This window comes from Copidosoma floridanum, unplaced genomic scaffold (genome assembly GCF_036245765.1).
Source record: "Copidosoma floridanum isolate Cflo_tuat_1 unplaced genomic scaffold, Cflo_Japanese_pri ptg000016l, whole genome shotgun sequence".
Classification (NCBI taxonomy): domain Eukaryota; kingdom Metazoa; phylum Arthropoda; class Insecta; order Hymenoptera; family Encyrtidae; genus Copidosoma; species Copidosoma floridanum.
In genome coordinates, this window is record NW_028321893.1 from 8,521,183 (window position 1) to 8,537,990 (window position 16,808).

The window sequence follows — 16,808 nt, forward strand, 5'->3', positions numbered from 1 at the left end:
CTGTTAGATTTTAGTTCATTTATGAGACTTTTTATGTCTGTACAGTATGCAAGAGAATGGCTTTTATCTTCTGTAAAAAACTAATGAAATTGTACCTCTCTGTTCCTGTAACAAGTAACTTTTGTCTTTGGCTTCAACAATTATGCTTATTGAGAAAGGATATTAAAAATTCAGAACCATCCTTTAGTAGTCCTATATTCCTAACAAGATTGTTGAACTCGACTTGTGATATTAATTTTGGCTTTTTGGAGCTTGGGCCATAATTATCATCATCCATAGAACCATCACCCCTGGATTTTATTGCAATAGTAAAAACAATTGCTTTCACTCGAAGGACGTTACCAACAGAACAGAAAACCTGGTGTTCTTGTTGTTCATTTCCTTTTTCCACGTGGAAAACATTATGCTACAACAGCTGCAGATAATGTTGGAATATACATGAGAGAAAACATTGTGCTTCAATTTGCAATTATGTTCTGTCAAGATTGATTTGCTCATTTGTCTCTTCACTCTAAACTCATCACTAGCCAAAAAATTAACCAGTGTTGAGCTGCGGTTGCTTGATGACGACACCAGCAGGCCCGCTTTTGCACTCTGACCTGCTGCTAATACTGGATATTCGACACCCTGCATCGAAACGCACTTACTCTGTGTGCCTGCCATGACAGCATGATAGCTGTGATTCAGGAACTCAGTCAGATAACGGGCTTGCTCCGTTGCCCGCCGTCACCGTAAGGAGGTGCCTGGATGCAGACACACGGAAAAAGTAGTGATCAAACATACCGTTAAATAAGTATAATTAGTGGAGTCTCAGTCACAACTGATTTCATAACGAGAGAATGAGCAATATCGTATCATTATTTTAATAATGAGTGAATAGAGTGATGAGGCCTAATGTTTTAAGGTTGGGGTATAAAAGTTTCAAAGTTACACATTTAACGTAAGATTTAATTAAATATCGGGTTCTAGATTCGGAACAGTTTGAGATTATCATGATCAAGGATATAAGTAGTTTTTTCAGTGTTTTTTTATGTGAAGTCAAAATCCTGACGTGCTGGAGAAAAACTGACCTTGGATACCGATTCAGCGACCCAAAATCATATAATACATATAGTTGGACCCCTACACCAAAATATGATTTTGTTTCTATGATTTTGATAAATTTTGGAGTGTTTTGGTGGTGTTATTGTGTGGGATATTATTTTATTAATTGTTAATTATCAAAATAACTATTATTAATTCATTTCAATCGTTTTACATAAACTTGATTTTTAAAATGTCGCGTGCAATTCCAATTTCAAACGTTGCACTTGATAGTACCGCCTACCACTCGCTACGTGGCAACGATTAGTTTCTGGTAAACATCGCAAGTAAGAAAGTAGCTTATAGTATACAAAAAGGGCTGCGCGACTTCTCGAAATGATCCTCCTGTATCACTCGATCCAAGCCTATGACAGGCTCTCGGCAGTGGCTAGAGCGATAAATTAATTGCAATAAATACTAATGTATAAAACCATGCAAAAGCTCTGTGTGCTGACTCTCTCACCTTACTCTCAACAACCATTGTTTACACCCCTTGGTTCTATTGCTCAACTATTGTCTAACAATCGAAGAAAACAGACAAATACTCTGGCAACGGACTTACCTCGACTGATGTGAGTCACTGCCCAACCACGCACCAGCAGCACCAACTCCAGGGGTGAAAAGGAATTCCAGAAGAAATACACTACCTCTCCACGCCCAGAGTCTCTAGCACAGAGTGTTTACTACTGATCGATCTCGACTGCTGATCGACACCCTCGAAGATGACTCTGGCCATCCTCAACTCTCCCTCTCTGTTCAAAGCCGCCTACCCCCCTAAAAAGCCGGTTTTAACAGAGGTTAGGTCAAAATCTTGACATGCTGAAGCAAAACTGACCTTGAATTTCAATTCAGCGACCCATAAAACATGTTAAGTTTATAGTTGGACCCTTAGACTAAAAATTTTTTGAAGTGAAACTTCTTTAGGCGCGCCCTTATATGGGGAGTTGACCCGTGAAACGAGCGAGTGAGCGAACGCTGCCGTGCACATAAGTATCTATATATATTATCTGTACGTATACCAGCGCTGACTGCGCCGTCGGCAAGGATCTGCTTGTCTGTCTCCCTCCCTCTTGCATGCAGACCATAGCGCGCCGAAATTACTCTATCTGAATATATGATATAGCTTCTCTCTATCTCTATGTATAAAGTAGATATACCAATTTTTTATTTTATTATAGTGCACTACGTCCTTCTCTGGGCACTAGGCACTTTGGAAACTGGGGGTGGATGTGGATGGGAAACCTGTAAGGGGAATCCATTTTGCATTTGCCAGGATAACCAGTCCTGTAGGTGGGGAAGCCACTCGGAAAAAATCTATCCTGGAATGGCCAGTGTATTTCGAACAAATGTCGATATAGTCTAGGCCTGAACTTCTGTACACATCCTGCTCACGTTGTCGTAACGATAAAAGGACAGTCAATCGATCCGAAAAATCTCCAGCGCAAGCGAACGAAATCATAGTCGAGTGGTCACCCATCCGACTACCAACTGCGGCCAACTCTGCTGAACTTTCCAGATCGACGAGACTGCAACTATACCGCTGCGCCACAATGTCGGTAGTGGGTATACCTACTGCTGCATGATGTAAATCGTAACGTAGCTGTAATACGGGCTAAACCGGATCTCTGTTACAGCTAAGGTATTGTCAGATAAAAACGTTTAAAACAAAACATCGCTTGATCTTTTTGGAGTCTTCAAAAAACATAGTAAAAATCGTTTATTTTTTAATTATCTTTTCATGTGTGTATATGTATGTAAAAAAACGTACGTAAGATATAAAATATGTATAATACGACAACTTAACTTTTGAAAATAAGAAAATACGCTGTATCTCGAGAGAGAAGCAAAATTGGCTAAAAATAACAACTTCTACGGGTTTTCTTGAGGGGATCTACATGATCGAGGTGTACAAGTATAGAGATGTTGGATTATGCACAAACATAACCTAAATTGATTCTTTTTTTGACTGTATCTTGAAAAAAACAATTGAAAAAACTTTATTTTCCTACAACATGTTTAAAAAAATTGATATGGACATTTACAAGATCTTCGAAAAATTTTTGTCATAATGTAACCTTTCAAAATGAAAAAAACAGTCATATCTCAAAAAAAAATTAGATAGACCCAAAATACTAATTTTTCGGATTTTTTAAAGGGGTACTGCATGCAGAGGGGTTAAACCATGAAGAAACATAACCTTAATGTCTTGATTTTTTGACTGTATCTTGAAAAGAACGAGTCAAAAAAATTTTTTTATTTAGTATGGCATGTTTGGAAAGTAAATACGGACAATAAGAAAATCTTCGAAAAATTTTTGTTACAACGTAACCTCCTAAAATAAGAAAAACAGTCGTATCTTAAAAAGGAAGCCAGATGGGCCAAAAATAATTGCACGTATAGAAAATAATTTATAGAAAATAATTATAGAGGTAAAAAAATATGTTACATGGACTCGGATACGAATAATTGTTGTTATTCTAAAATTAATAAGTCTTATCTGAAAGGCAAAGCTACAACCATTATACTCTACCTATAAATTTATTGATTTTCTGTTCTCTATAACGTATTACAAGAAAAATTGTCACGTAACTAAAACCTATATATATACTCTTCTTATCAATTTTGAGATCAGTAGAAATTATTTAAGCACGGGTAAATTTTAATATTAAATTATAATTCATTAAAGAAAACGAATAAAATCAAAAATGACAATTTTACAATGGAAGATGGCTATACGTCTATTGTTTTCCTTAATCTCTAGAACATATACTGGATTGCTTTACTCTTATGATAATCAAAATTAAAAAATAAATTTTTATTTGTAGAATACAAAGATTCCAACAAAACTTTATTGTCCACATATGATGCCATTTTAAATCCACGAATATTAATTTTAAATAAAAGGGATTTTAGTTCCACGTAATGGGAAAAAAGTACCTTCTTTCGGCGCAGTAAAGTGAAAATTTTTGTTTCATTCTGCATTACATAACAATTAGTACATGTATTACATATGGAAGCATTTAGAATGCGTGAATCATAACGTAAGTAGTATGTTAAGGTGTATGTATTGTTTAAGCAGCCTGTTGGGTTGGGTTGCTTTGTACTGAGAGGGGGAGTTTTGGGTGACCAGTGTCGTTTTCCGAAGCATCAAGACGTCCCTTTGAATCAAATAACGATGGTGGTATCACACCCTAAGCCGTGGAAGTGGTAGGTTTGCTGGTCTCGTCGGAGTCCGGATCGCTGTTGGTGTGTGGCGATGGTGCAGTAATTCTTAAAGACCTTCATGGTCTAGCCACCAGGGTGATTGATGTATTGATACTGTTATTTATACACACACACACCCATATATATATATATATATATATATATATATATATGTAAGTTTGTTGTATTTAACACTTACAAACTTAGCCGCTGGTGCGACTCATGATTCTCATGAGTCATTGTGAAAGCACACAGCTCAACCGTCATCACCACCCTCGCCTCTCGTTGTCCACGTACTCTAGTCAGTTAGCTACAAGCGCTCAATGTGCTCGCACCAAATATAAAACTGTATTGTATAATTGTTGTGTAATGTAAAGTTGTTAATGTAAGCTTGTAACACCTAAAGCGACATAATTGTTGATTCAGGTAATCAACATTGTAACATTGTTTTAATTTTAATATTGTGTATTGTTATTTACAATTATTATTGTTATTAAAATTCCAGTTATATTTCTTTCTGCATCAACTTGTGTCTGATTTTGTGCCATTCAACACCACTCCTAACCGTCCGAAGTTTCACGTTTAAAGCAACTTGAAACTTACAAATCAACAATTATGGAAGGCAAAATCAAGGCAACATTTCTCCTATCTGCGGAAGCTCAGGATAGTAAAACCACGATTGTAAAAGTAAAGACTATCCAAATCCTGGGACAAGAAGAGAAATTTTTTTTCCTGCCCGAATTTGAGCCCATCTCTCAACATACAGAATTGATAAAATTGTCAACGATCCAGGGAGCTGTAAAGAGTCTGAATGCGAGAGGAAAATTCAGGAAAATTGGCATCACGTTAACAGAAAAATTAAAAGAAGCTTACACGGATGAGGAAGGTAATGTGGTGTTTGGCGGTTACTATTTAGAGGTAGTTGATAATTTCCCCCCACCCACGGACAGCACATTGCCCACTTCTGTTAATGATAATCCGATGAAATTTGTCGCAAGCAACATGATTCTGCAAAAATTTTTGAGTAAGGATCAAAACGCAAAGTCGTGGTTAGATTTATTTATTCTTGAGTGCAAAAGATTGAATATCGCTGAATCCCAGTTTCCAGAGGTTTTAAAAACTTGTTTGGAGGGACCTGCTTTAGATTGGTTTTCGGTTCTATTTAAGTCTGGTGCTTTGATAAAGCCTTGGAATTATTGGGCACAGTCTTTTCTGGATACATTCGCGGAGATTTCTTGGTGTAAGATTGAAAAAGCTTATTCTTTCCGTTGGTTGGGTGGACCTTTCTTGGATTTTGCATTAAAAAAGAGAAATCTTTTAATAAACGTTGATCCTGATCTTAGTATAAATTCTCAAATCAATTTTATTGTGCTGGCTTTACCAAAATCCGTTAGAACACATTTAAATAAGAAAAACATAATAACAATTGAAAACTTAATGTCGGTACTGCGCACACTTGAGCAAACTGTAAACACACACACAAATACGAGGAGATCCGAGGAGGATACATATAAACAGAAACAAAAGTACTTACCTTGTCGTATTTGCGAGAAAATTGGATACCCGAACAGATTCCACCCAGAAAATTTATGTAGAAACAAAACAAATTCGATTATAAAATCAGCAGAAACAAAAAACTTAATTCGATCCCGCTTATAAAATTAAGGATATTTGTTAATGATACTGAGGCCAGTGGGCTATATGATACTGGAGCCAATGTGTCACTGATGAACTACAACTTTTATAAGACACTACCATTAACAAGCGGAATAAGCGGGATCACATCGATAAAAACATTAAATGGTTCAATACAAGCTTATGGAACAGTAACGGTAGATTTAAAGATTTTTAATTTAACAAGAAAATTTTCTTTTACAATTGTTAAAAATGATTTATTCGAGGATCACTTATTGATAGGTTTGGATTGTATCAAGAAGTTTTCTCTGTGTCAGAATGAAAATTTAAAAATTTTTCAAAGTTCGAATTCTATTTCTAAAAATATAAATGCCAAAGAATGCCAAAATTTGATGCTTGAAGATAAAAATGATAATAATGATTTAAATAATCTCTTGAAAAAACATAAGGCAATATTTGCTAAGGGTAAATTCGATATTGGTACAGTAAAAAATTTCGAGGCAACGGTCAAGTTAACTGAATGTAAATATATTTCAAAAAAACCATATAAATATTCAATTCCGGATAAAACAGAAATAGAAACGCAAATAAACAATTTGTTAAAAGTGGGACTCGTGGAAGAGTCGTACAGTTCATATCCCGCGCCAGTCACTTTGACTTATAAAAAAGATGAAGGGAAAAAATCGCGATTGTGTATTGACTATCGTGAATTAAATAAATTAATCATTCCTGAAGGCCAGCCGTTTCCTAGAATTGATGATCTAGTGGTACGTGTAGGAAAGTGTATTTACTTTTCAAAACTAGATATCAATTCGGCCTTCTGGTCTATTCCCTTGCGAGCTAAGGATAAATACAAAACGGCCTTCGTGACTCATCATGGTCATTGGCAATGGAGATGCTTACCTTTTGGGTTGAAGTCAGCTCCGGCTATATTTCAGCGGATTCTTTCTAGTATACTAAGAAATAACGATTTGGATTCCTTTGCTATAAATTATATAGATTACATTCTGATTTTTTCTAAAAACTATTCCGATCATCTTAAACATATTCAAAGAACGTTGCAAGTTTTAGTAGAACACGGTTTTAAATTACATGAAAATAAATGCAGTTTTGCACAGAAAGAAGTAACATACTTAGGAAACATAATATCAAACAATAACATAAGGCCAATTAACGATAATGTGATAGCGATAAAAAATTTTCCCACTCCGAAAACCAGAAAACATATCAGACAATTTCTGGGCAAAGTAAATTTTTATTTAAAATACATCCCCAAATCAGCAATTGTACTGGAGCCTTTACACAATCTTCTGAGGAAAAATGTAAATTTTGTGTGGTCAAACAAATGTGAGGAAAATTTTATAAAAATAAACATATCTGTGTACTTCACCGATATTAGCAATATTTGATCCTAATAAACCTATATACATTTACACAGATGCTAGTTTAGAAGGAGTTGGTGCAATTTTGAAACAACCCCAGGAAGACGGATCTATTAAACCAGTATTTTATTTTTCACGAAAGCTCAACTCATCTCAAAAGACAAAAAGGGCAATTTATATCGAATGTTTAGCGATAAAAGAAGCCATTTTATATTGGCAGTATTATTTAATAGGCCTACATTTTAAAGTATTCACTGATCACAAGCCTTTACAAAATTTTAATATAAAAAATTGTAAAGATACAGAACTCTTACGTATTTTAAATTATATATCGCAATTCGAATTTGATATTCAGTACAATCCAGGAAAAGACAATTCGGAGGCTGATTGTCTTTCAAGAAATCCCGTCTTGTCTGATGACAACAATGTTGAGGAATCAAAAATAAAGATAGTAAATTTTTTAACATTGGAAAATATCTTGAATGATCAAAAAGAGTTAGTTCGTGATAAATATTGTAAAATAAAAGATAATATTATATATAAAAACCTAAATAGGACAGAAAAAATACATTTAACAGAAAAATTTGGTTTAACGGTTCTTAAGAAACTGCACGATTCACAAGGGCATATTGGTGTCAAACAAATGTTATTAACAATTACACCAGTCATATATTTTAAAAATATGCATAAACATATTAAACTTGTTTGCAGAAGTTGTGAAATATGTATAAAAAATAAAACGAGATTTGGCAATTTTAAAGCTCCGTTGTCGCAATTAGGTCCAGCGTCAAAACCGTTAGAAATACTATCATTAGATACAATTGGAGGTTTCAGTGGAAACAGATCCCCAAAAAAATACTTACACTTGATGGTGGACCAATTAACTCGATACGCATTTATTTTGACATCAAAAACACAAATAGCACGGGATTTCATTCATTTAGTAAAAACGGTTGAAAACAAAGGAAATATTGGGATGATTTTAACAGATCAATATCCGGGGATAAATTCCACAGAATTTAAAAATTACTTAAATCAGAAAAATATTCAATTAATTTTTACAGCAGTAGATTGTGCATTTTCAAACGGACAGAATGAGAGGACTAATCAAACTTTGATAAACAGAATCCGTTGTAGAATATACGAAAATAAACATAAACCATGGTCTGTCATTGCAGAACAATGTATTCGCGAATATAATAATACGATACATAGCTCGACGGGGTTTTCACCCAATTATTTATTAACAGGAGAGGATAACTCAATAATTCCAAGAGAACTAAAAACAAATATAAATAATAATTTAGACTTTAACAGATCTCTAGCACAAAAAATGCCAACAGATCACATATTGTAAACAAACAGTATTATGATAAAATACTTAAAATATAGAATATCAAAAAAATGATTTAGTTTATATTCAGAGTGGTAATAAGATGAATAAGAAGAAGTTAGATCCAGTCCGGATAGGTCCATTTAGAATAACAAAAAAATTATCCGAATCCATTTACGAAATAGATACCGGTGAGAGAAAAAAAAAAAAGCTTAAATATTTTTCATAAGAGTAAAATGATCCCTTACGATCCTGTTCCTGCCGAATCCTCTCGGGGACGGGGGATGTAAGTTTGTTGTATTTAACACTTACAAACTTAGCCGCTGGTGCGACTCATGATTCTCATGAGTCATTATGAAAGCACACAGCTCAACCGTCATCACCACCCTCGCCTCTCGTTGTCCACGTACTCTAGTCAGTTAGCTACAAGCGCTCAATGTGTTCGCACCAAATATAAAACTGTATTGTATAATTGTTGTGTAATGTAAAGTTGTTAATGTAAGCTTGTAACACCTAAGGGACATAATTGTTGATTCAGGTAATTAACATTGTAACATTGTTTTAATTTTAATATTGTGTATTGTTATTTACAATTATTATTGTTATTAAAATTTCAGTTATATTTCTTTCTGCATCAACTTGTGTCTGATTTTGTGCCATTCAACACCACTCCTAACCGTCCGAAGTTTCACGTTTAAAGCAACTTGAAACTTACATATATATATATATTACTTTATGTAATAAATTTAAAGCAACTTCTGTCCAAGCCATAGATATAACCTTTTTCTTTTTTCTTTTAACACAAAAAAAATTTTTGTATAAAACTGGTTTTCCAGAACCTTCTGGATTATCAATAAAGTATGATTTCGCATCACTGTTAATATTTCCATTAAAAATTATTTTTTGATCAGGATTTAGGTTCGTAAATAAATCCTTAACATTTGTTTCCAAATCAATTACAGTCTTATTGTTTCCAATATTTTCAGATTTTACTGTTTTATTTGGTTCTGGTAATCCATAATCTTTACATGAATTTCCTTATAGTTCGAAGATTTCATTCAAATTCATCATTTTGTTTATCGTCTTTTAAATCTTCAATAAAAAATTTTTGGATTGATTCCCAAAAAGACTTACCACAAACGTCTTAAGATATTAAAAACCATGCAAAAAGTTTTTTCAGTGGATATTGCAGAATAACGTTACAAGCTTCTTTAGATATTTTATATATTTTAGAGTCGTATTTAACTTTACCTTAAGCAATAGCAGTATATCTAAACGTACTGTAATGTATGTTATCAACTATTTTCAAGCTTTTAAAAGATTTAACTCTACCCACCCGATTTTAAATTAATTTATAAAAAAATGCTCAGAGTCTTTAGGTGATACTATATTTAGTCGCCCTATTGTTTAATTCCGTCCAACTTTTCCTTTTCTAACCCAAATTTTTACTGTCGAATTGAAACAGTAATATTCTAGAGTATTCACCTATCTAATTTTTTCGTGAAACTATCTATTTTATTCAATTTCTATTACTTTAAAAAATTTTTTTCTTGAAAAACTACTTTTTGTATATTTGTAGTATGTACTGATAAATTAAATACAGAATGACTACGTCCACACAGACGGAACTTTTGCAATCGCCATGCTGCTTCCATGGGACTGAAATAGTGGCCATCTACATACTCTGATATTTTATCAAAAATTTCTACATCGTTTTTTATATCACTCGTATCTGTTTTCGTTATTTTACGTTACGCATCATCTCCTTCTTCATAAACATAATCAAAAAATTTCTTTGTACTTCGAATCGATGCACAATATCAACATTTATGTGGCAATTATATTTAGTTAATAAAAATGAATTGTATAATCCTATCATTGAATTATCGACTAAAATTTTTTCTACTGTCACTTTTTTTGTAATTTGGGTATCCATTTTTTGTAAAAACTGTATGATTAGTGAACTTTTTCGGAAACTTTCTTGTACAAATTTTTTGATGACTTGTAAGACATGAACCATCTTTACCATGAGGTCCATGAATCATGTGTTTGATGACTAATTTTTGTATTTGTGAATTTAGTGGAATTTCCGTTAAAATATATCTATCGATATCTATAGTAGTAAATAATTTATTATTAAGATGTAATGTTACAATAATATGAAAATGAGGTAATCCTCTTTTTTTAAATTAAATTATATAAACTCAAGCAATAACTTCTCCGAAAATTTTGTGTTTAGTTATATCGTCTAAAATTGTCATTTAAGGTTTAATGTTAGAGTAATAAAAAAATCAAGTCGTCTGAACTTTTGCATTATCGCCATTGCAGCTTAATAGTGTTTTTGCATATACCTAGTACTACCGATGTATGTTGAAGGTAAAATAAAAATATTTCCAACTTTATTGTTTCCAAAATTTTTAGAGTTATTTGAGGCACTACGCTTTATGTGATCTATTAATCCTTCATAACACTCAATCCTTAGAATTTTTCGGGTATTGCGAAAAAAATTTATTTTATTGCTTTCTATCACAATATATGCATGCAAAAGACATTGTTGCGTTAATCTTCCAGCATAAAGTATAGGACTAAAAATTTTACTGTTTGGTCGATGAGAAGTTCAGTATATGTAATAATAAAGCAACGTAAAATTTTCTGCTCTTGTTAAAAATTTTTGTCCATCGTATGTACTCCATCCTACATCTCCTACTGGAAATAATAAAGGAAATACCATTGACATGCTGCCCTTGCGGAAAATATGCAAAAAATATGCATACTTTTACACGTGAATTTGATATTTATGCATAAAAGTATGCAGACTTTCGTACATTTTCCGTGAGGGTGTATTCGGCATACAGCATCGATAATGTAACCTATAAACATGTTAATAAATCAGATAATAGTATTTATATAAATTTTCCCGTAAAAATGTAAAACAATACTAGTAAAGGCTTGCTACCTCATGAACTTATATTTAAAAAAGGTACAACAGTAGCGTTTATTCGAAATTTTTATCAAAATTTTTATCGAAATCAGATGGCTTATGTAACGGTACACGATTTTCCAAATTACTAAATTGGTAAAGTATAACGTAGAAGGCGAAATAGTTACGGAACGAAAACTAGCTAATAAAGTTTTTATTCCAAAAATTATAATGAATACCAAAAATAATTCATAATTACTTTTCATTTCATACAGAAAACAATTTTCATCAGTTGTAGCATTTGCTATGACTATAAATAAGTCTCCAGGTCAAAGCTTTGATAATGTGGAATTATTTTTTAAAAAACCTCTATTTGCTCATGGTCAATTGTACATGGCTTCATCGAAGTGCAAAAACAAAAGTTGAATTTTTGTTTAAATAGAAGAAACCTTTTTTAATATTGAAAATATACTTTTCAAAGAATTTTTTGATTATAAGTAATAATGTATCTATTAGTAACTACATGATTTAATCATTTTTATATGTATAGACAAAATTTATAACCTAATACATCCCATAAATGTATGTTTTATTTACCTTTTGTACCAATTTTAACATTAATTTGAAACAGAATAGGAATAGATCTAAGTCTTCGTGGTTGAATAGGGCTTTATAAGTAAGACTGATGAAATAAGTCATCTTAATGCGAAACATCTACAGTTTATTTTAATGATAAAATCAACGTAATTTACAATTACGTATGTATTGGTTTTATTAAAAAATATACGAAATCATATAATACATAAAAATTAACATTCTACACATAGTTAATCATAAATGCCAACAAAACAAAAACTTAGTGTACCAACACCTTTATACTTACAAATAATATTTGCTATCTGGGCGGTGTGGAAAAATAGATGAAAAAAAAGTTTATTGTAAAAAAAAAAAAAACATGTTCTTATTAGTAAACATTCTTCCCAAATGAACATTTTTATAGTACGAAAATATATATGACATTATTTTTATGATGTATTAAATTGTAATTTTATTAAAAGACTTTGAGTAAAACATGAATGAATAAACAATCTTTTAACTACCAACATAAATGGTTTATATGGTCAAACGTTGCTTGAAATGCCTCACACAGTTAACTGTATGATATAATAGAGAACTTGATAATTAAATATATAATTATAATCACGCTTTGCGCAAGGACCTCTTGTAAATCAATTATGTCTTTAAATTTCTTCTTTACGATGAGATGAATCATGTCAACAAGACAGTTTTATTTTAAAGTAATTTATTAATAAAGCAGATTAAAAATAGTAAATTAATTCACATACGACACGTTCACGACCGTATGCACTTCAAGGTTTGATGAAGATTGTATGATCCCTGTCGGATTCCCCAAAAGTAGTGTGGAGAGTGGTGGGAGGTCATGAAAAAATGCGTGGAGGTCTGTGGGGATCCGTAGGGGTTTTGGAAAAAAACTACGATGTGTCAAAACAAGGGAAAAAATGACGGGGATTTACCTCATTTTGTGGGGGGTGAAGGGGGATCGTAAAAAACGCGCTGATAGGCAAGCGGAACATGAGCCCAGAAACTCCAAAGAAGACCCCTAATTTCTCTTCTAAAAAAATGAAAAAGACCTTGGAAAATCGAGGGCTTATCCCCAAAATAAGAATTAATGGTAGTCACAGCGGCAAATAAGATAATGCCAGAAAAAAAGAAAAGAAAGTACTCGTTAAGGTCACGGAAGAGCAGAGCTTTGCCGAAATCCTAAAAAAGATAAGGATTGATTTAAAGCCGAAAGAAGACGAGATTACAGTCAAAGGAGTCACTATGACTAAAAAGGGAGACATTCTCCTTAAAGGAGTAAAGGACAGACAGGCCCTTATTATCACTATAGCTAAGACTGTTAAAGGGAGGTGAGGATCTGTTAAAACAGACGAGAAAAAGGCAATGCTCGGGGATCCGGGATCTGGATCCGATTACCTAGAAGGCAGACGTCGAACTCGCATTGAGTAGAATCCATGGTTTCTTGCCACAGATAAGAACAGCGATGCTGCTAGGAGCGAATAAAAGAAGACAGAAGGTAGCTTTGGTGAATACTGGAGAGACTGATGCTAGGTATATAGAAGAAACGAAGAGGCTTTTAATAAGTTTTACAAGCTACCAAGTAAGGAGACGGGTTGAAGTCCTCAGATTCTACCAGTATCTGGAGTATGAACACATAGCCCGAAACTGCAACAAAAAGGACCGGTTGAAGCTGTGCTTCTGATGTGGCAGCTGCAATCACCGTAAAAAAGATTGCAAGGAGGAAGCCCAATGTTTCGCTTGCAGAACAGAAGGTGCCAAACGTGTAACAGGTAATGGCAGCCGCTTATCGTTAAGAAAAGCACTAGAAGAGAGCAAAAGTAAGGTGCCTACTATATACAGATAAAGTTTAAGAGGATGGAAGTTAGATGACCATTACAGACCCAAGCTGCGCTGACTTACCCGAGCCATCAGCAAGGGGTAGCAACGAAAATCGATGTTTCCGCAAAACAGCAGATGACCAGACGTAATGAAGAGAAGGCAACATCATGCCGATAACGACTCTCTAATGGAAAACCGCGTCAACGGTCAACATTCTGTGGCTCTGGCTCGAAGTATTAATGCGAAAGCGGATTCCAAGCCGGGTGTCCCAGGAAATAGTTCTTACTAGTTTAGTGGGTGTTCAGTCATCATCGCGAACAACACCGTAGCGAGAAATAAGCATATAGGATTACTCCGAGTCCCATGCAGGGAAGGAGTTTGTACCCCCTTCTATCGTGCATTCTGGACTACCTTGAATAAACAAAAAATAATAATAACAACAACAATAATAATAATAATAATAATAATAATATTGATTATACGAATGATAATTATGAAGGTTATAATAATAATAATGACAATGACAATACAATTGAAATGACAATGATAAGGACAACGACAATGATAACAATAATGGTAATAATAATAATAATAATAATAATAATAATAATAAAACTAATAATAATAATAAGGAATAACTGAAAGTACCACCGTTGGCCTTTTTTAGGTCCATCTAACGTTCTTGCCAACAAATACATTTTTAATATCATTTTCGGCAACGATTCATTGACTGCAAGACTATGAAAATCCAGCCACTATTAAGCCAGTCATTCACTGGCAGACGTCGCGAGTGGAGTTGTTTGTCGCGAAGCTGGGAACCCTCGCCACTGACGACTCTACATTACCCTCTTGACTCTAAGCGTTCAAGCAGGAATTCCTATCTCTCTTTAAGGTCTGCGTTAGATGAACCTAAAAGTGAATCTATAAAGGAAAAATAAACTTAAGCAAACGAGACAGTCTTAAACCGGCAAGCATCACGAAACAATTTTTCTACCTTAAATCACGACAATTACTGAGCTTTGCAAAAAAAGAAGGTGCTTTGGACACCAACGTCTTCGAAGTAACAACAAGAGACATGGGCAAAGAGCTCCACAACTAGCTCCAACGCTTCAGATTTTGTTATTATTTTCCTTGATCAGTCTAGTTCTATAACAGCAGGCCAGAGAAAATCACCCCAAGGTATCCAGGCAGTCACGTTCGCTGGAAACTTCAGTCAAGAATGAGTTGAGCTCACCGGTCCTTGTTAAGGCCATTGAACGTTGAACTATTTTGTCAACAAATAATAATAAAATTCAAATAAAAAATTAAAACGTTTACAGTCTTGGGTGTTAAAAAACTGACGCAGAACATTTACTGAGATTGAAACAGCAACGTCAAAATCGAAAATTAACAATCCATTACTTGGTCAGCTTTCCATTATAATGTTGATGACAGTTATCACTTAAATTTTCTAGATTTTGAAATAGGTAGAATAATATATATTCGTCTTCAGTGTTGCCATAAAAAATGGAGAGGTTAAGCTCTAGGACCTTGTGGCTCTAGTAATTGGCAATGGCAATGGTAAAAAAAGTTTGAGAGATCTGGGGATCCCTGACGATAGCAAAGCTGCCTAATATATGTAGTAGCGAAGCAATATCCGACATCGATTGTACTAATAATATTTGTAGATACACACATTCATATACATGCCAAAGCATACGCGCCCGCCCACACACCTACCCTTTCACACATTAAAATACACATATTTCTGGGACAAACATCTAATAATTTATTGCCAAATATGTAAGTATACATTTTTTGCTAAAAAAGTTAATAATAATAAAAATAAAAAAATATACAGCTGATTAGAGATATACGAAGAGAAATATGTATAGCAGACGTTAAGTCAAGTGAATGTCCCTTTTATGACCACAAATTTTATTATAGTTGTTTCTTTAATTTTTTTTTTCTTAATTGTGAGTTTTAATCATAGAAATTTCGGTTTTTATTGTTGCGCTATAAATTTATCATTATTATTGTCATTTTTAAATGAAGTTCTTAATTGTTTAAATACTTTTTTTACAAAAAGATTATAAGACCAAAATGTACACAGTTTTTAAATATTGTACTTTTTGTTTCATAATTATGTTACTATTCATGAAACTTTAAAAAAACATAAGTTGCTTATAGTTTTTTAAAACAAACAAAGTTTTGCTACTTGTATTACTCAATTATATTTAACAAGAATAATTTTAGCGTTTATTTATTCATTAGAGTTGTATAAATTACTCGTTGAAGTTTGGTACCATAATACGTACAGTTCTAAAGATAGCTTATGTTCGGCTTTGTCCCTATTCATGGAATTATTTTTAAAATCGGTATGTTATCGTAAGTATAATGAAACTTTTTTTGTCAATTTATAAAGATAAATAGAAAATATAACTACTTTAATTTTTTTTAATAAATATGTTGCAAAAAAAATCTATAAATTTTCATGTTTCATGAATAGGATCACGTTCCATGAATGGGAAAATTAATCTTAAGTGTAGTAAAGAGAAACCACTGTAGGTATATATAGTAGTATAGCTTAGCCGAACTATGTCTGCTCCCGCGTGGTCGAGCAAACGCTGTACGGTGACATATACTATTATGCATGTACTATGGAGACATTTACATGAAATTGTCCGTGCCTGCACGCGTTTGACAACGCATCAGGATATTTTATTTCAGTATTTAATTCTGCTATGGATTTCTCTCTGTTTAGGTACAGACTTGTTACTAGTAAGAATTAACAATAGCTGCAGTTGCTGCACTGTTGCTGCATGCATATATGTATACATGTATGCACGCA

At 33.3% G+C, this 16,808-nt stretch overlaps 1 protein-coding gene across 6 annotated transcripts in view; it reads left to right on the plus strand.

The window, feature by feature from the left end:
* Positions 1–16,808, plus strand: part of Vang (Strabismus domain-containing protein Vang) — a 242,921-nt gene that overhangs the window by 43,991 nt on the left and 182,122 nt on the right. Inside the window, exon 1 of one of the 6 annotated variants that reach the window (XM_089592373.1) lies at positions 5,132–5,173. The exons of the other annotated variants lie outside the window; for them this stretch is intronic. The gene's annotated coding sequence lies outside the window, so the exon portion shown is untranslated. Of the gene's footprint in view, positions 1–5,131; positions 5,174–16,808 lie in introns of those variants that run through there. 6 annotated transcript variants of the gene reach the window in all.